Raw genomic sequence first — 21,042 nt, forward strand, 5'->3', positions numbered from 1 at the left:
CATCTGGATTAAAAATGCGCTGACTGCAAAATCCTAGCATCAGGGCTTCAGTATACAGAGAGAGGGAGAGACTGAGCTTTAGAACAGGTTTTTGTAATTGTCTGCCTTGACATCAATGCAGTTTGCATTAAGCTAGCTATGAGCTGTTGGCAGCTAGCTCGCCCAAACACCCCCGTTTCCCCCGCATTTTATTAAGCTAGCTGTGAGCTGTTGGCAGCTAGCTAGCCCAAACACCCCCGTTTCCCCCGCATTTTATTAAGCTAGCTATGAGCTGTTGGCAGGCAGCTAGCTAGCCCAAAACTCCAGTTTCCCCTGCATTTCAATTCAGACCGTTCTCCCGCACGATTTTGTATCCCAGTATGCTACTCTCTGGTAATTAAGAAAGTCCAAATTGATATATTAATCAATATGCTGAAATCTCCTAGATTTTGCCACTAGAGGTTTTGATACGTCAGAGCTGCTTTGGTTTTATTTCTCTTTTTTATTATTATTATTATTTTTGATCCAGTTGGTAACTAAGCTTGTATCCTATTTTTGTGAGTGATTTTGAACCTCCGTGTTTTTCAGATTTTGGCAGAGTGCAGCCAGTAATGAAGGGATAGATGCACCTGACAGAGGGCTTCTCTCTACAGGATCCTGGACCATTAGTGCTTCATCGTGGGTCAAAGTGCAACATCAGATGTCTGCAAAGCTCATCAGGTAGTGTAACTTGCATCTATCATTAGGCAAGGCAAGGCAAGGCAGCTTTATTTATATAGCACATTTCAGCAACAGGGCAATTCAAAGTGCTTTACATAAAACATTAAAGAGCAGTTAGAAAACAATTAAAAACAATTTTAAAAACATTAATAAACAAATTAAAAACATTAAAAGACAAGAATAAAATTGATAGTGCAGTATAAGAATAAAAGTTACAGTGCAGTATAAGAAATTAAAGTTAATAGATTATTTAAAGAAAAGCAACATCAAAAAGATAGGTCTTTAGTTTAGATTTAAAAGAACTGAGAGTTGCAGCGGACCTACAGGTTTCTGGGAGTTTGTTCCAAATATGTGGAGCATAAAAACTGAACGCTGCTTCCCCCTGTTTAGTTCTGACTCTGGGGACAACAAGTAGACCTGTCCCAGACCACCTGAGAGGTCTGGGTGGGTCATAGTGTAGTAGCAGATCAGAAATGTATTTTGGCCCTAAACCGTTTAGTGATTTATAAACCAGCAAAAGTATTTTGAAATCAATTCTTTGAGGCACTGGAAGCCAGTGTAGAGACTTCAGTACTGGAGTGATGTGATCCACTTTCTTGGTCTTAGTGAGGACTGGAGCAGCAGCGTTCTGAATCAGCTGCAGCTGTCTGATTGATTTTTTAGGGAGACCTGTAAAGACACCGTTACAGTAGTCAAGTCTACTGAAGATAAAAGCATGGACAAGTTTTTCCAGATCCTGCTAAGACATAAGTCCTTTAACCCTTGATATATTTTTAATGTGATAATAGGCAGATTTTTTAATTATGTTAATGTGGCTTTTAAAATTCAGGTGTGAGTCCATGACTACACCAAGATTTCTGGCTTTGTCTGTTGTTTTTAACATTGTCGTTTGAAGCTGAGCGCTGACTTTCAATCGTTCCTCTTTTGCTCCAAAAACAACCACCTCCGTTTTTTCTTCATTTAATTTAAGAAAGTTCTGGCACATCCAATCATTAATCTGTTCAATGCACATATTTAATTGTTGTATTGGGCTATAGTTCCCTGGCGATAAGGTTATGTAAATTTGGGTGTCATCCGCATAACTATGGTAACTTATTTTGTTGTTTTCCATAATCTGAGCCAGTGGAAGCATGTAGATGTTGAACAGAAGAGGCCCCAGAACTGAGCCTTGGGGAACTCCACACGTCATATTTGTATGCTCAGATGTATAATTACCTATAGAAACAAAGTAGTCCCTATTCTTTAAATAGGATTCAAACCACTTTAGTACTGAGCCAGAAAGACCAACCCAGTTTTCCAATCGGTCAAGCAATATGTCCTGGTCTACCGTATCAAATGCAGCACTGAGACCAAGTAATACTAAGACTGAAATTTTGCCACTATCTGTGTTTAAGTGGATGTCATTAAAGACTTTAACAAGAGCCGTCTCAGTGCTGTGGTGTGGTCAAAAACCTGACTGGAAGGCATCAAAACTGTTGTTTAGCAATAAGAAAAGGTTGAGTTGTTGAAAAACCACTTTTTCTATGATTTTACTTAAAAATGGAAGGTTTGATATTAGCCTATAGTTGCTCAGTAGTGACATGTCTAGATTGTTCTTTTTTAGGAGTGGCTTGATGACTGCAGTTTTCAGGGCCTGTGGAAAGATACCTAAGAGCAGAGATGTGTTTACAATCTGTAGAAGATCAGAAGCCAAACAATTCGAACCATTTTTGAAAACACCCGTTGGTAGAATATCAAGGCCACAGGAGGAGGTTTTCAGATGTTGTATAATGTCCTCCAGGTTTTTAAGGTTGATCGTATGAAATTGTGTCATGTTGGAATTTGTTTTGTGTGAACACTGTGACAACACATATCCTGTACTTGATATGGAAGCACTGACTGTTTGTCTAATTTTCTGACTTTTGTCTGTGAAGGAGGCAAAGTCGTTGCAAGCCTTGGTAGACAACAGTTCAGATGCTACTGGTACTGGAGGGTTAGTTAATCTATCAACAGTAGCAAACAAAGCACGTGAATTATTATTGTTTCTGGCAATAATATCAGAGAAGAAGGAGCGCCTTGCATTCCTTAGTTCCAAATTATAAAGTCTCTCTTTATAGATGTTATAGTGGACCTGGAGATTAGATTTTCGCCAACTGCGTTCAGCTTTTCGACACTCTCTTTTTTCTGTTCTCACAACTATAAAATTTCTCCATGGAGATCTTTTCTTACCAGAGACAGCTTTGACCTTAGTGGGAGCAATGGCATCAATAACATTTGTAATTTTACAGTTGAAATTATCTACCAGCTCAGTGACTGAGGCCCCAGTGAGGGCGGGTGTAGAGGAGAAAAGCTGAATGAATGATTCACTGGTGTTTTCAGTGATATACCGTTTTCTGATTAACTTTGTTTGAACACTTTTTGGCACAGAGATAGTGCCGTTAAAGAAAACACGGGAATGATCACAGAGAGCAACATCAGTCACCACAACCTTGGAAATGTTTAGACCCTTGGAGATAATCAAGTCCAGAGTGTGCCCCTTATTGTGCGTGGGCTGTGTCACATGCTGAGTCAGTCCATAGCTCTCAAAAACACAACACAGTTCTTTGGTCCCTCGGTCCTGGGGGTTGTCAACGTGAATGTTAAAATCACCAGCAATAATTACACGGTCAAAGTTAATACAGATTATAGACAGCAGTTCAGTAAAGTCATCAAAGAAGGATGCACAGTATTTAGATGGCCTGTAGATATTTAGAAGTAGAGCTTGAGGGGAGGATCTTAGCTGAAGAGCCACATATTCAAAAGAAGCAAAATTTCCATAAGATAATTGCGTACATTGGAATGAGTCATTAAACAAAATGGCGACTCCACCTCCTTTCTTATTCACTCTATTCTCACTCATAAAACTAAAGTTCGGGGGGGCTGACTCAATGAGAACAGCAGCACTGTTATTATGGTCCAACCAGGTTTCAGTTAAAAACATAAAATCAAGATTGTGCTTAATAATAAAATCATTGATTAAAAATGATTTTCCTGCCAAAGACCTAACGTTTAGTAGGGCTAGTGTTAGTGCGTTTTCATTTTTTGGGACAGACTGTGGCTGACGAGGAATGGATGCTAAATTTGCAAAGTTTGCAGTTACGTGCTTATTCGTCATTCTTTTTCTATTACCTATCACAACATAAATTGTGGAAGGATCTAATACGTAGGGCCCAGGCTTGTCTTGGAAAGAGTCATGAGTGCTACTAGGCATGCAGCCTGGACCCGCCCCATATCAGTTAACGCTTGCTGCATTTTGCACACAAGTATCCTTATCAGTTTGGGGAGAAGGAGTTAACTGCCGTCCTTGAGGGGGCAGAGGTGCCTGGCGTTTTACGATGGGAGAAGGAAGGGGGGCATACTTGGTTCCAGCATTTACCAGCTGCTTCATCTGGTCAGTGAACTCCAACATGGGGATGGTGGAAAGAGGGGAGAGCGACGTATCCTTAAAGAGGTTCTCAAAGCTGTCGTGGTTGTCCAAGGGGTTTGAGGAGTGTTGGACGGGTGAGATGGGGGGTTGAGATTTCTCATCTCCGGTCTTTGGTCTCCCATGGTCAAATCTTTGCTCAGCTGGGGGCTGTGGTGGCTCACTGCCGCACTTTGTTGTTGTGTCTTCCTCTTGTTTTGGTTCATCTTGTCTCATGTCCTTGGCCAAGGGAGCAGATGTGTGGCCTAGTAAAGAAAATGCTAGAGGTGAACAGCTTTACTCCTGGCTTGTTAAGGAATAGTCCATCTGCTTTAAAAAGATGTCTGCAGAAAATGTTAAAATTGTCAATGAACTGCAGAGAATGGTTGTTGGTACATGCAGTTGAAAGCCATCTTAAAATCTTAATACATTTTTTTTTTAAAAAGGACGAGGGAATGACTAGAAGTAGGTGGAGCAGAGATGTCTGATTAGCTGTATATGACACATAAACATTTACAAATTACTTCTAATGGTAGGAAGAAGACATTTCATGCTGGACTGTATTAGGTTGTGCATGTTTTGTGACCACTCTCTTTTTTTTTTTTTTTTTTTCGCCTAGCAGTTTTCCTTGGACTAGGGTGGCCCTTAAATCATGGCTGCAGCTGTCGCCGTGGTCCTGCTATGCACGTCCTGCTACACCATGAACTACTGCAACTACTATTTATACTCGTGGTTCAATTATCTTTATTGTGACTATTATTGCCACTGTTCATCACACCCCCAACCGGCACCGTCAGACACCACCGACCAAGAGCCTGGGTCTGTCCCAGGTTACTTCCTGAGAGGGAGGTTTTCCTCGCCACTGTCACACTGAATGCTTGCTCTTGGGGGAATTACTAGAATTGTTGGGTCCCTGTAAATTATAGTGTAACATCTCCAAATTATAGTGTAAATTATACCTACTCTATTTGTAAAGTGTCTTGAGAGAACTCTTGTTATGATGTATTAAAGTTGACAAAGATGAGACTTTATTGATCTGGTGGTGAAATTCACAAGCTACCTGCAAAGTCAAACTAAAGTAATGCAAAGGTAGTGTAAAGCATTACAATTCAGAGACTGTAATATATCTAATTACTCTGAAATGACAGTAACTAGTAATCTATAATGAACTACATTTTGGAAGTAACTTGCCCAACAATCCTAGTTACTATCAATGAACTTATGAATACATTTTATACAATAAGACACTTTGTGATTGTATTCATTTTGTGAAAACAAAATATATTTATTGATTGCCTCCCTTCCTCTGGAAACTGCCTCCTGATTGCGGCCACAACACAAACTGGTATCACCTTCCTGATCTCCCTGCCCAGAAACCCATATGTCTATTGGACCACCTGCCTGTAGGCTGTGTATCGGAATTGCCTAGATAATGATAGGGGTGCAATGTTGATATTGATAATCCTGTTAACATAGTCAATATGATCAAGAGTGATAGACTTATTTGATGTAACATTTTCAGTTATTCTATTCCATAAAGGTAGGTATGCACATCAGAGTTTAAAAATCTGCTAATCCCTCAGCATCAATAATGCACATTAGATTAGATTATACTTTATTGTCATTGTGCAGAGTACAAGTACAAAGACAACAAAATGCAGTTTGCGTCCAACCAGAAGTGAAAAAAAATCAAATATGTATAACTAAGTGTAAGTAATGAACAACATGTACAGATATGTGCAATGTAGTAGGTGTAACATAGTAAGAATATAGATATATGTAGGGTATTAACAGAATATATTATAAGAAAAACTGAATAAATATGGATATTCAGTATGAACCATATAGACAGATATGTGCAGTGTGGTAACAGTACCATTGTAGTGCAGAAACGATAACGTAAGAATAAGTGTACTGTATGTGCAGGCGGAATAGTATGAAGTGCAGTAGAATATGGCTATATATAAGTAGTTACAGTATGTACATTAATTATTTTGATACAGTTTGTTATTTGTGTAGAAAACTGACGACTATAATAGAAGTGTATAATAATATAATAGTGTTATAAATTACTCTGATCTAAACATACTCTGGTCTGTTGGCTTGGAGAGGGCCATACTCCTGCCTGAAGTTGAGGTATGCTACCTGCAGCGAGAACGGGTTGAGGCAGCAGGCATCAAAGCCGGGATGGAGCGTCAGGCAGGTCATGTCCGTGGCCGGTACTAAACCCTCAACTAGAGCCCAGTAGGCATCCACCTCTCCACAACACATGCTGTCCACCGCCGACGCCATAGCCTCACAATGTCCACACTAAACACCTAGCCAACAAAACGATTATGTGCTAGTGCTAACCTGCTTCTCTTAATACATCCATGGCTTGGATGGACTCCACAGCGGAAGTTATTTTATCACAATTTTATCTCCCAAAAAAAAAAAATCTTGTTTATGGCGGTTATATATTCCTCCAGTTTTGAAAAACTAGTTGTTTATCATTAATATACACTATGCTGTATAGAGGTGTTCAACCTGCACATAAGCAGCAGAGTAGGCTTCCTTGTACCAGTGAAATCAAGGCAGTAGTAGTAGATTCGATCACATCGCTCTATCCAATCCTTCAGACTGATGTTGGCACCCCCCACCCAATTAGCATACAAGCGCAGGGAAAAATAAATGTGGAAATGTGGAAATACAGAAATAAATAAATGTAGAAATGTGGAAATACAGAAATAAATAAATGTATAAATAAATAAATATATAAATAAATAAATAAATAAATAAATAAATATATAAATAAATAAATATATAAATAAATGTATAAATACATAAATAAATACATACAGAAATGCATAAATAAATAAATAAATACATGTAAAAATACAGAAATAGCCATTTATGTTACCAAAATGTATTTATTTTCACTATATTTTCTGCATTTATTTATTTACTATTTTACTTTTATTTATTTATTTATGTATTTATTTTCCTTCTGTCATGTTTAGTCCTCCATAGCTAGATAGTCTCTATCTCTGTAGGGATCCATCCCATAATGTTGTCAGACACTTAGAATAATAATCTGAGTCTGTCAGCAGCAACAACAGAACTTTTAGTGACTCTAACTGCTGCTGAACATTAGTCCTGTAGGGTTACATTACAGCTTGGTTCTGGTTTAATACTGGACCAGTTTCACAGATGTGATATATTGTGCATCCCTAATATATTTCACTTGTATGTTTCTGTTACAAACAACGTCCAACAGGTGTGTTCACTGCCCCGGTGAGAGGAGCGTACCACTTTGAGTGGTGGGTCATTGCAGTTGGAGACGGCAGACACAGTTCAGCTACTGCGTTGGTCAAGAACACAGAGAATGCTTTCATGACATTCGGTAGTCAGACGCCCGGTTTTAAGAATACTTCTAATGGCGTCACGCTGCTGCTGGAGGTGGGAGACAGAGTGTCTGTGCATCTGGTGGCTAAAGGTAGTGTGTATGACAATTTTGGTCACTTCACCACCTTCAGTGGACATCTGCTGTTCCCCATGTAAGACAGAAACAGCAGCTCTGTGATAGTCACACAGGTTGTTGTTGTCTTAAACAAGTCTTCATTACGGTGGCCGGGAAGTGCAATGCAACATTACAAAGAATGAAACACTTTTACAAAGCTCGAGACAAATTTACATTTTGGAAAACAAATTTACATTTTGGAAAACAAAATAACATTTTAGAAAACAAATTTACATTTTGGAAAACAAAATAACATTTTAGAAAACAAATTTACATTTTAGAAAACAAATTTACATTTTAGAAAACAAATTAACAAGATGCAAAACACTTTTACCAGTCCCGAAACAAATTTACAAATGACAGATTCTTCACGGAAAGGGAATGTGCCACATACCGGAAGTGATGAGGTGTTGTTGGTGAGCGCAGTCTATTATATATATCTATGAGCGCAGTCAATTTGTGTTGTTGTGAGTGAGTATATGGCGTGAATGAAGTTTATGGTGACTTTACGTGTGGTCGGTGTTTGGAGTTTTTATATGACGCGGACCTGACAGAAACATTGGAAAAACAGGGACACACTTATCGACAGGGGCGGCAGAAAGAAGAAAAAAAAAAAGCAGGGGGCGCTGAGTCCGTCTGCAGCTGCAGGACCTGGAGCTCACTGCCCATTCCTGGGAGCCAAAACGACACCACGCAGCTGGAGACCCAGGCCGTATTGCTGGGCCCGCTGGAGGGAAGGGACGCCCGGAGAATCAGATCCAGGATGGAGCGGAGCGGACTGTCATAGTCTGCTGAAGTTTAAATCACAGGTTTCCTAAAGGGAGTCTGGCGGGACTGCGGGACGACGACGAAACACGACTTAAAGTCTCGTTAAATAAATAAATACATGCAGAAATAAATGAATCATTAGTGGGGGAGTGAGCCTGGACATTTCAGTCTGTTTAAACTTCACTTTGAAGCAGAACCTCTTAGTTCAGAAGGGTGAAGTTTCCGTTTGTACTCATATCTGTTAACTGATTATAATAAATATTCTTTGTATTAACACATTAATTAGTCTCTTTGTTTAAAAAAACTAGAACCTCACATGAGATTTTGACGATTTATAGTGATTTTATTTCCGTTAGACCTTTGCCTACATTGACGCTGATGCATTAAAGACGGCCCATAGACAGTATATAAGGGAGTGTGTCACTACCCAAAATGAGTAGAGTGCAGCTTTGAGTTGCGCATGCGTCACTTTGCGACGAGTGCAGATGTGAGTTGCGCATGCGTCACTTTGCGACAAGTAGCCTACAAGATGCTAACGGCGGTTTGAGCTAACGTTAGCAATCAAGTAGCCTACTAGATGCTAACGGCGTTTTTAGCTAACGTTAGCAATCAAGTAGCTAGCCTACTAGATGCTAATGGCGTTTTTAGCTAACGTTAGCAGTCAAACAATCATAAATAGCTAAAACGTTTTTGAAATGACTGCTAGCTACAAGTTTGCAATCAAACACAACATCGGCTGTCACTTGAATGGCGTTTTGAGCTAACGTTAGCAATCTAACAATCATAGAGAGCTAAAACGTTTTTGAAATGACTGCTAGCTACAAGTTAGCAATCAGACACAAAGACTGTCACTTTAATGGCGTTTTGAGCTAACGTTAGCAACCAAACAATCATAGATAGCTAAAACGTTTTAGAAATGATTTCCATCTTCTGTTATTGTATGTAAAGAGAAAAGTTTATTATTTTACAGATTTCACAAATTTCAGTAAGACACGTTATGCCGTAAACAGTTTAAATCTGACCATGCGCAACTCACATTTGCACTCGACCAAAGCCGGTCTGACTCGGCTAACATCGGGTATGACACGTTATGCCGTAAACCGTTTAAATCTGAGCATGCGCAACTCAAAGCTGCACTCTGCTCATTTTGGGTAGTGACAGTGTGCCTCCCCTGTTCCAAGATGGCGGCTCTATTGACGCATTCGATCCATAACGTCCGTAGTCAAGGCGACATGTATACAACACCTCATCACTTCCGGTATGTGGTACATTCCCTTTCCGTGAAGAATCTGTCATTTGTAAATTTGTTTCGGGACTGGTAAAAGTGTTTTGCATCTTGTTAATTTGTTTTCTAAAATGTAAATTTGTTTTCTAAAATGTAAATTTGTTTTCTAAAATGTTATTTTGTTTTCCAAAATGTAAATTTGTTTTCTAAAATGTTATTTTGTTTTCCAAAATGTAAATTTGTTTTCTAAAATGTAAATTTGTTTTCCAAAATGTTAATTTGTTTTCTAAAATGTTAATTTGTTTTCCAAAATGTTAATTTGTTTTCTAAAATGTAAATTTGTTTTCCAAAATGTAAATTGTGTTTTCTAAAATATAAATTTGTTTTCTAAAATGTTATTTTGTTTTCCAAAATGTAAATTTGTTTTCCAAAATGTAAAAGTGTTTCATTCTTTGTAATGTTGCATTGCACTTCCCGGCCACCGTACTTCATAACACTTCATAGATTTAAACTGATTTCATCTGCATCCAAATAATAATAAGTAATACTTGTCAACAGGAATAATTTTTTCTTCAAATATAAAGTGATTAATGTTTTTGATTCTCTCTTGTTTCTGTCCTTTTAATCAAATAAACATATATCACTGCAATTATATCTGTGAGTGTGATAATCAAATTCACCATCCTAGCAGTATAAAGAAACAGAGAATGTTAAGCTGTTGTAACATATCAACTCTGTACCATGTCCACATGAGATTCTCTGGACATTGGACGGTTCAGTCTCACTTTCTAACATGAAGACAAACAGGAGATTTATCAACTTAAATAAGTATTAACGAGGGAGAAAAAAAAACATCTGAATTTCTTTTTAAAACTAATACATGCAACAACATTTTTGAAAAAGCTATTTTCTGTTGTTGAAAAAGTGAAAAAAGTCAAAACAGCAAATATGTTTACTGTGTGTGTGTCTGTGTGTCAAGATTTTAAATTTATTTTGATCATGTTTGTGTTCAGATGAAATATTGTGTTATAAATCAAACAAACAGGAGCCTCAGTAGCATGTGGAAGAACCACAACAGCCTGGCACCTCCTCCTCATGCTGGTCAACAGCCTGGCACCTCCTCTGAGTGGCCCCCCCCCCCCACACACACACACACACATTTTTTTTAGGTGCACAATCTCTACCTACAACTTTGCCAAAAGATACAATATAGAATAAATATTCGAAATAGCACAAATCCTTCATCACACAAATGTGAAAACACACTATAGAGAATCTAATTATTACACTATAGTACTAAGAACAGAAAACAGAAAACACAAACTACAACTAAAACCTGACCTTTCTGGCCTTCCTTGATGCAAAATCATCAATGATGTCATCGTATGAAATCTGCTCCCCCACTGGCTGATTGATATTGATGACGGCAAGGCCAGTGATCCATTCCTGGGACATGGTGACCTCAGGTTTGACTTGATCAACTTTAGTTTGGAAAAGCTCCTCTCTGCTGGAGCCACAGTGACTGGCAGGGACGAACTGGGACCAAAAATCTGGCCTGGCATTTTGGCCCAGACTGGTCCACCACATAAGATGATTGATTGATTGATTGATTGATTGATAGATAGATAGATAGATAGATAGATAGATAGATATTGATCCCAAAAAAATGAAATGGCAGTGTTGCAGCAGCACAATATCAGACACACAGCACACACAGAATATAAATGAAATACTAGGATACAATGTACATGAAATAATAATAGGATAAATATAAGAACAAATCAATTAAAATATATACAAGTTAGGAATAAAACTGTACAACTGTTTAACTAGTATTGATAAAGCTGTACCCGTCCTTGTGCTCCCGTGCAGTTCCGGCGATTGCTATAGGCGACCAAGGCGATTGCCTAGGGCGTCAAATGTGTTGGGGGCGCCGTGTCGCCCTTACGTCTACTTCCCATTAATAACAGAATTAGAACGAGAAGCGAAATAAAACGTGTTTATTAAACATGATCATAATAGGGCGCCCCCTCAGCCACACACAAATGATGATTTTTGCGTCATCTGAGGTTTTTTTGCCCAGAGGCAAAATACTACAGCCTGTATTAGGAGCCACTTCCGCATAGACCAAAGGGGGTTGGACTGTCGGAGACCAGCGGTGGTGCTTGATTCCTCTGGCCGGTAAAGTGACCTCATCAGCGGGGAGCGTTGAACGAGTGTGCCGGTGGAAAGCTAACGCTAGCCAGCCACCTGTTCACCAATCCTGCTTGCAAGTGTCCGCTCATTAAACAAACTGGACTACATCCAACTTCAACGAAACTCCCAACGCGAGTTCAGAGACTGCTGTGCTGTGTTTTTGTTGCTGTGGACGATCCAGCCTGCTGCTCGGTCACCGGGTAAGACTACTAGTGGAGGTGGGCTGTGTTACCCCGGACTGCCTGGTGCAGAAATGGGGTGATTTGTATCCAACTAACTGCTAACTGCTGCTGGAGTTTGTGACTGTAAAATGCCGACAATTCTAGCTACATCCCACGCAAATGTACGGCTGTGTTTATACTCGATGTTTATACCACAGCCCACCAAGAGCTAATGCTAGTAGCTATGTGTTAGCCTTTTTTTATTACATGGCTTGGTTGAATTCTACTGTAGAATGCGGTCTGTTATTTCTTGATAACAGACTGTTGCTAAGAATAACACACCGTTGCCATGCATAGCAGAGCGTTGCCATGGACACAGTTCTGTTCACTCTGGAGCTATCAATCAATCCGCTGAAAGAAGTCCGGATAATGTATCAGCTGTGGCCAAAAAGCATGTTTTAAATGTGTAACACCACTTGAGCCACGGTGAAACGTTTTTTCGTATATGGTTGAAATGACATAAAAACAGAGTTGATCGTCTCACTGTCTGTCTGTAAAGGGTAGGCGTGGCTTGGGAGTGGCCTCATACAGCAGCAAAGCAAGTGCATTCTGGGATTTGGTGTTTTTTCTTTCATCCATATCTCGGCCTAGAAGGCACCAATTTCAATTTCTTTTCAAATTTCTACTACATTAGTGACCCAATTTAAAGATATATTCAGCTTTCCAGAAGTGAAATTTCCCTTTGACATTGTAAACACATGGCCCTCAGTTTCAGAAACTGTCCCACCAGGGGGCAACAGACCCCTCATCATCCTCTTTGGATTTGAGACAAGGGGAGCTTATATCAAAATTAAAGCAAACCATGTTTAGCCATTTTGACTGAAAGGTGTTAAGTAACACTAACATCTTAGTGTGTTTTATTATATTAGGTTACAATTAGGATAAGATGTTAATATCAAATGTATCCTTCATAGAGAAAGATGATAGAGAAGATGTGATTGAGGATGATGGGAGTGAAGACAGCAGGGAGCTCTGAGCACAGTGTGGAAATGAGAGATGAGGAACTGGAAAGTAGGCAGAGCACTGCAGACCATTTTTTGCCAGAGGATCAGGACTATGGACGCGCTCTGCTGTGGGCATGCTGCAGCAGATGTGTGCCTATTTCTGCGTAGTTTTGTGTTTCCACCTCCGATGTAGAGCAGTGTAGCCTACAGCCACTTCCCTAAACTGTCTCATTCAGAGACCAGAGACCCAAACAGGGCTCTGAGTCTGGCAGGAGGTCTGAGATCTACAGTATCAGCAGAGATATCACGTACTGCACAGCAGACTATGGTGCAGGTGGATTATTTTCTGAAATATAGTGACTTTATTCTTGTAATAGCTTATTGTATTATCACTTTATTTTCTCAAAATATCACAACTCCTCCAAACCTCAGAGAACACAGATGAGATATACTGTATTTTGAATGTGCACAAAGTTTTGAACATGAGCTTCTGCTCATGTTCAAAACTTTGTTTGCTCAAACACATCTGAAATATTACAGTCCAGGGGTTTATTAATTCATTAAAATGAATTCATGTATCATTCAGGTGAATAATTTTAATATGCACATTTAAGGTGGTTACTTCCTCAACAAAAGAAGCAAAAGTGGGAAAAGTAAATGATGCCTAGGCTACATGTTTGCTGACTCAGATATAATTAGAAAGATCGATCCAAAGGAGAATAAATAGATGAAAGTAATACAGAATGCCTGAGAACCTTACTGCAAAATATTCCATTATGTTTTTATATTTGGATTGTAATCTATGTTTCCTTTTAGATAAAGATATTTCCAGTATAAATTGTTTCAGAAAAAGGTGTGAAAAATAAGTGCATAAAAATTCTCAATTTTCAGGTGGTGGACCCCAGACCCCCCCCTATCATAAGTCACAATGCACACAGATCTGGAAACAAAACACTGGCCTCTTGGTTGCCAGACCAGTTCTGATTAGACCAAATGTTGGTGCCGTCTAACTTACATGGAAGCTAGAAACTAAAATGAACATACATTGCTACTCTATCGCTGACACAGCGCTGTGGAGAGCTGGCAATGCGAGACTAGTGGGGGCACAAAACTCAATCTCGCCTAGTGCAACCAAAGGGCTAGAACCGGCCCTGCTCCCCTGAATATGTATACCAACACCTAAAACTACTAACGCTATATATATATATATATATATATATATAGCTTGCTTGTGATAGTCTGTGATAGTCAAACTATCAAACTAAAAGTCATAGTTTGTTGTCTTAAACAAGTCTTCATAGCACTTCATAGATTTAAACTGATTTCATCTGCATCCCAATAATAATAATATAATAATTGTAGACAGGAATCTTTTTTTCCTATAAATATAAACTGGTTAATGTTTCTGATTCTCTCTTGTTTCTGTCCTTTTAATCAAATAAACATATATCATTGCAATTATATCTGTGAACATTTCTTTATTCTTCTTGTTTCTACTACTACATTTATTGAGACTTTTGTTTACTTCAAATCAAAGAAATCTTCCAGTGATAATAAGTAATCCTTTGCCCACACATCATCCCTACACTCAGGACTGAGAAACATTCAGACACACTCTCTTATTTTATCTTCATGTTTTTATTTCTCTCATTCCCATAAAATCAGATGTGACGTCATGAGAGTCATCACAACAGTGAAGTAACATTCAAACACCCAGACAGACAGATATGAGATATAAAACAGGTTATTCTCCCCAAACACCCAGACAGACAGATATGAGATATAAAACAGCTTCTTCTCCCCAAACACCCAGACAGACAGATATGAGATATAAAACAGGTTCTTCTCCCCAAACACCCAGACAGACAGATATGAGATATAAAACAGGTTCTTCTCCCCAAATTAAAACAGAGTTCTGGATGTGTTGATGGCTGCAGATGGCCAGAGGTTTTTAGAAGATGTCCAAGAGAAAGCAGCAACACATAGAGGCTAAGCAGCCGGCCAGACACGAGCTCTTAGAGTCTTAGAGAGAGAAGGAGAGAGAGACAGAGAGAGAGAGAGAGACACAGAAAGAGACAGAGAAAGAGAGAGAGACACAACTGGTTACAACTTAAGGCTTCAGGGCCCTATTTTAACGATCTAAGGTCACAGCGTGGAGCGCCTGGTGCAGGTGTGTTTAGGGCGTGTCCAAATCCACTTTTACTAGTTTGACGGCGGTAAAAAGGGTCCGTGCGCCGGGTGCATGGTTCTAAAGGGTTGTTCTTAGGCCCTGTCCCAATACCCGCACTTGCGCCCTTGTGCCCCTCAATGCGCGTTCTCGCTAAGGGGTGTCCCGACCCTCTAATGGTGTTCTCCAGGGGTGCTCATGAGTGCACTTACTGCACCCTTTTCGCAAGTCCGCATCAGACCTCACTTTGCTTTAGGATATTACCCAGAATCCTTGTAGTGTCGTGACGTTTCGAACAGCTAGCCAATAGGGGAGTAAAATTGGTTGCTATGGTCGGACGCCGGGAAAACTGGCGTCCGACCATAGCATCCGTTTTGTACTGTCTATGGGGAGAAGTCAGAAGAAAAAGGAAGAATTATACAGAATTATTCCGCCTATTTGGAAGAGGAAAACCAAATGGAGAAGAAATTTATTTTTAAGTGTAAGTGAAAATAGTTTTTTTTAATCAGAATATGAGCGATACATAACATAATACATAACATAATATGTATGATACAATGATTTCACATTCTTTTTGTCTGGGTCCGACGAGCTGACATTCAATATTATAAAGTTCAGGGCAGAGAATGAGCGGCTATTCACGGATCACAGAAATGCCTCTAGCCAGGGATATGAGTAAGTTAACATGGCCATAACATGAGCAGACAAGTTTGTTGCTCATCTGATGGATGAATGTGTGTCTTTCAGGGAAATTATCAAAAGTATGGGTCTAGAGGGGAAAGTGACCCAGCAGCAGTGTAAAAAAAAGTGGGAAAACCTAAAGAAAAAGTACAAGGTAACTGCACTTTCACGTGTTTTGTAATGCTTATATTGTATTGGTAATATAAACCAATACAATATAGGATATACAGTGCCTTGCGAAAGTATTCGGCCACCTTGAACTTTTCGACCTTTTGCCACATTTCAGGCCTCAAACATAAAGATATAAAACTGTAATTTTTTGTGAAGAATCAACAACAAGTGGGACACAATCATGAAGTGGAACGAAATTTATTGGATATTTCAAACCTTTTAAACAAATAAAAAACTAAAATATTGGCGTGCAAAATTATTCAGCCCCCTTAAGTTAATACTTTGTAGCGCGACCTTTTGCTGCGATTACAGCTGTAAGTCGCTTGGGGTATGTCTCTATCAGTTTTGCACATCGAGAGACTGACATTTTTGCCCATTTCTCCTTGCAAAACAGCTCGAGCTCAGTGAGGTTGGATGGAGAGCGTTTGTGAACAGCAGTTTTCAGTTCTTTCCACAGATTCTCGATTGGATTCAGGTCTGGACTTTGACTTGGCCATTCTAACACCTGGATATGTTTATTTGTGAACCATTCCATTGTAGATTTTGCTTTATGTTTTGGATCATTGTCTTGTTGGAAGACAAATCTCCGTCCCAGTCTCAGGTCTTTTGCAGACTCCATCAGGTTTTCTTCCAGAATGGTCCTGTATTTGGCTCCATCCATCTTCCCATCAATTTTAACCATCTTCCCTGTCCCTGCTGAAGAAAAGCAGGCCCAAACCATGATGCTGCCACCACCATGTTTGACAGTGGGGATGGTGTGTTCAGGGTGATGAGCTGTGTTGCTTTTACGCCAAACATAACGTTTTGCATTGTTGCCAAAAAGTTCGATTTTGGTTTCATCTGACCACAGCACCTTCTTCCACATGTTTGGTGTGTCTCCCAGGTGGCTTTTGGCAAACTTTAAACGACACTTTTATGGATATCTTTAAGAAATGGCTTTCTTCTTGCCACTCTTCCATAAAGGCCAGATTTGTGCAGTATACGACTGATTGTTGTCCTATGGACAGAGTCTCCCACCTCAGCTGTAGATCTCTGCAGTTCATCCAGAGTGATCATGGGCCTCTTGGCTGCATCTCTGATCAGTCTTCTCATTGTATGAGCTGAAAGTTTAGAGGGACGGCCGGGTCTTTGTAGATTTGTAGTGGTCTGCTACTCCTTCCATTTCAATATTATCGCTTGCACAGTGCTCCTTTGGATGTTTAAAGCTTGGGAAATCTTTTTGTATCCAAATCCGGCTTTAAACTTCTCCACAACAGTATCTCGGACCTGCCTGGTGTGTTCCTTGTTCTTCATGATGCTCTCTGCGCTTTACACGGACCTCTGAGACTATCACAGAGCAGGTGCATTTATACGGAGACTTGATTACACACAGCTGGATTCTATTTATCATCATTAGTCATTTAGGTCAACATTGGATCATTCAGAGATCCTCACTGAACTGCTGGAGAGAGTTTGCTGCACTGAAAGTAAAGGGGCTGAATAATTTTGCACGCCCACTTTTTCAGTTTTTTATTTGTTAAAAAAGTTTGAAATAGCCAATGAATTTCGTTCCACTTCATAATTGGGACCCACTTGTTGTTGATTCTTCACAAAAAATTACAGTTTTATATCTTTATGTTTGAGGCCTGAAATGTGGCAAAAGGTCGAAACGTTCAAGGGGGCCGAATACTTTCGCAAGGCACTGTAAACCCATGTATAATAAGAATATAAACCCATGTAAATAATGTTAATTTCCCCCTTCATAACTATTACAATTTACAAAGGACTTATCACTGCCAAAAACTTGGTCAGGGACAGATGCAGGAGAGGTCACTGCTGCCTCGTGGATTTTCTATGCAGCTGTGCATGAAGCCATTGGCCAGAGACCCTCAGTCAGGCCAGTATATCTGTTCTCATCCGGAAACAGCAGTGTAGAGAGACCCCAGACACCTGTCAGCGAGGTTGAGGTTGAAGCAAATTCTCCAACAGAGACAGGAGCAGAGACAGCAGCAGAGACAGCAGACCTCCAAGCAGGAAACTCCACAGACCCCCAGAGTGATCAACCAGGTACATCAACTGATGTCAGACCAGGAAAGAGAAAGAGGAAGAGTGAGAGTGTAGGTTATCTTAAAGACTTCTGTGAGCGGCTAGAGAAAACACAGAAGGAAGAAAATGAAAGGGATAATGCTTGGCACCAAAAGTCTCAGCAGCAAATGGACAGGATGCTAGATTTATTTGGAAAGCTGGTTGACCACATGACAGAGAAGTAATAACTTCCTGCCTCTAGTTCTGTTATGTTCTGTTTGTTTGCTGTTCCTGCATAAGTGCTCATTGTGTTAACACCACCATTGAGTGATGGAATTTATATTTAAAGTTTCAGAGGACTTTGGCTGTATTTCTTGGTTTGGACAAGACATTTGGAAATTGTAATTCTGTATAAACAAAATGTATTATTATTATTTATTATTATATTATTATTATTTCTGTTTACCAGTAAAAGTCTGTGTCACAAATAAAGAGAAACATTTATCATTTAGAAAAATCTCTTTTTTTACTGAAACAAAGTACTTGAAGACAAGTTTATAACAAAATAAATGAGTTGACAATGTAGAACAATACCGCCAGGTACAAGTTGAAGAGTGTTGCCCTCCAGCGTGCCTTCATCATACCAAAGGCTCGTTCGATAATTGAACGCGCACGTGCATGGCTTTGATTGAAGCGTTCCTCGACCCTTCCTTGAAGTAGCAGTTTGTAGGGTGTGATGATGGATATGGGGGACTGTATGCAGGGATATCCTCCATCACCAAGAAGAAAAAAGCCAGGTGGGGGGTACTCAGAATTGACATAAAGTGGGCTGTTTTTTAGAACACGGATATCATGTACAGAGCCAGGAAAACCAACAAAGATGTTGATGAAACGTCCCTGAGAGTCACAGATGGCTTGCATTTGGATAGAATAGAATTGTTTGTAATTAAAATAGTCCTGTTTGTTATGATTTGGAGGCTTAATACGAATATGGCATCCATCTATTGCCCCTACAGCCTTGTCAAATGCTGTATGCCGAGCATGGCGTCCAAATCCCGACTTCTTCAAGTTCATCATGATGTGGATACAAATCACTTTACCTGCAATGTCCATAATTTTGTGAGCAATTCTGTGCACACGGTGGATTTTGGCACAGAGAACGCCCGGGCAGTGACTCTGTAAGACAGTCCATGTGCAAGCCAATACACAAATATTAGGACTACCAAATAAGATCCCCAGCCATGGTCCTGGTGCCTGTGCAGAACATCCATCAAGCCATCCATTGATTTTCTTGAAAGGCGGTAGTCGGGTTGAAGGTCTCTCTCAACATCAAAATACACCAGAAGGACAGGCATGGTATGATTCAGCCTGGCATACCTGATCAGTCTGCCAAACTTAAAAAGACAAAAACAATTTTAGAAAAGATTTAGGAAAACAGATCACTACATGAAAAATCATTCATGTTATATAGTCTTTAAAGATTAAATTATCTTTAAAATATATTTAAAATTATATTACCTACATATGTGTTTCACATAAATTTTCTGACATGAGAACATCCCTACAACTTCTCACAGTGAACATCAGTGTTTTACTGTAGCGTAACATCAGTGTAAACCACAAGGTTTAGGGTTTCAGGTTATCCTACATTAGGGTTATTAAACAACAGAAACTGAATAATCAAATGTAAAAATAAAATACTGCTTAGTTTTCAGTGTATGAATGAAATAATTCTTATTAAAGCTACAAAAGTGGTGAGTGATTTCCTCTTTCTCTTTTATTCATGAACCCAGTTATTGCAAGCCATTGCGATAAGCATATTGCGATATATATACACACATTTGCCATATTCCCTAATTTTATAATTTAATTTATTAGAGGGAGTTTATCTATTTTCATTTTGGACACTCACTTGTGTTGGTGGTGATGTAAACTATACTGAGAGCTGTTCTTGATACACAGACTCACCAAATTGACAAAATATTAGGAACAGCTCTTAGTATAATCACTTCATAGTTTAGGTTATATCACAATTTATCTTAGCCACAAACTATTTTAATATGAACAACATTAACAGAAAAAAACATGGTTCTAAAGGGTTGTTCTTAGTGTCTTCATTAATCAGAGGTGTGTTTAGGGTACCTGGTTCTAAAGTACCTAAGTGTCTTCATTAACTCGTGAGGTGTGTTTTAGGGTACATGGTTCTAAAGGGTTCTTTTAGTGTCTTCATTAATCAGAGGCAGTTTAGGAGCATGGTTCTAAAGGGTTCTTATGTCTCAAAGTCAAAGTCAAAGTCGTCAGCCAAATTCGTCATTTTTCATATGTCCCAAACATACAAAGTAATCGAAATTACGCTCTCCATCCTACGTGAAGACAAAAACACATGGTTTAATAAACTAAAAAATAAACTAAAAAATAAAAATTTTACATTTGTTAAGCATGCTCGCGACATGATAGTGCAAAGAAAAGTTTCGTCATAGCAAACATGAGAAGTGTGCAAATGGCATGATAGTGCAAAAAGACAGTTCAATAAGAAAAAGAACAGCACTTGAAGTGCAAATGGCATTAGAAAGTGTGCCAGTTCAAATATAGCAGCCAGCAGGCACCAAAGGTGCAAAATGGTATAGCAGTGCAAGGACAATTCGGGGAGGGGTTGTGTCATCTTGACGGCCTGGTGACTGAGGGAGAGGAGCGCCCAGCATCCTAACACCCTTAAAACTAAACTAAAATATAAGAAAACCTTGAAATAACGACTCAAAAATTAAATAAATTAATAAAAATTATAAAACCATAAAACTATCGACATTTTATTCTTCTACAATTAACACTCTACTATGAAGACGACATTAGAACCCTTAGCCCCCTTAAAACTAAACCTTAACACCAGAAACCTTTAAACAATGGTTTAAATCTCAAAAAATCAATCAAAATTATAAAACTTTAAAATTACTGACATTTTATTCTTTTACAATTACCATCCCACTGTGGGGATGGCAAGAGGTAACATAGACCCCTTAAAACTGGGTCTATTTAACCTCTGCATTGA

At 39.2% G+C, this 21,042-nt stretch overlaps 1 long non-coding RNA gene across 1 annotated transcript; it reads left to right on the forward strand.

Annotated features, from left to right (window-relative positions):
- Positions 1-241: 241 nt before the first annotated feature.
- On the forward strand, positions 242-5,365 carry LOC120570194. The gene is made up of 2 exons (XR_005641024.1): positions 242-699; positions 4,743-5,365. It is a non-coding gene; the product is annotated as an uncharacterized LOC120570194 (long non-coding RNA).
- The last annotated feature ends 15,677 nt before the right edge of the window (positions 5,366-21,042 follow it).

This window comes from Perca fluviatilis, chromosome 12 (assembly GCF_010015445.1).
Source record: "Perca fluviatilis chromosome 12, GENO_Pfluv_1.0, whole genome shotgun sequence".
In the NCBI taxonomy this organism is placed as follows: Eukaryota; Metazoa; Chordata; class Actinopteri; order Perciformes; family Percidae; genus Perca; species Perca fluviatilis.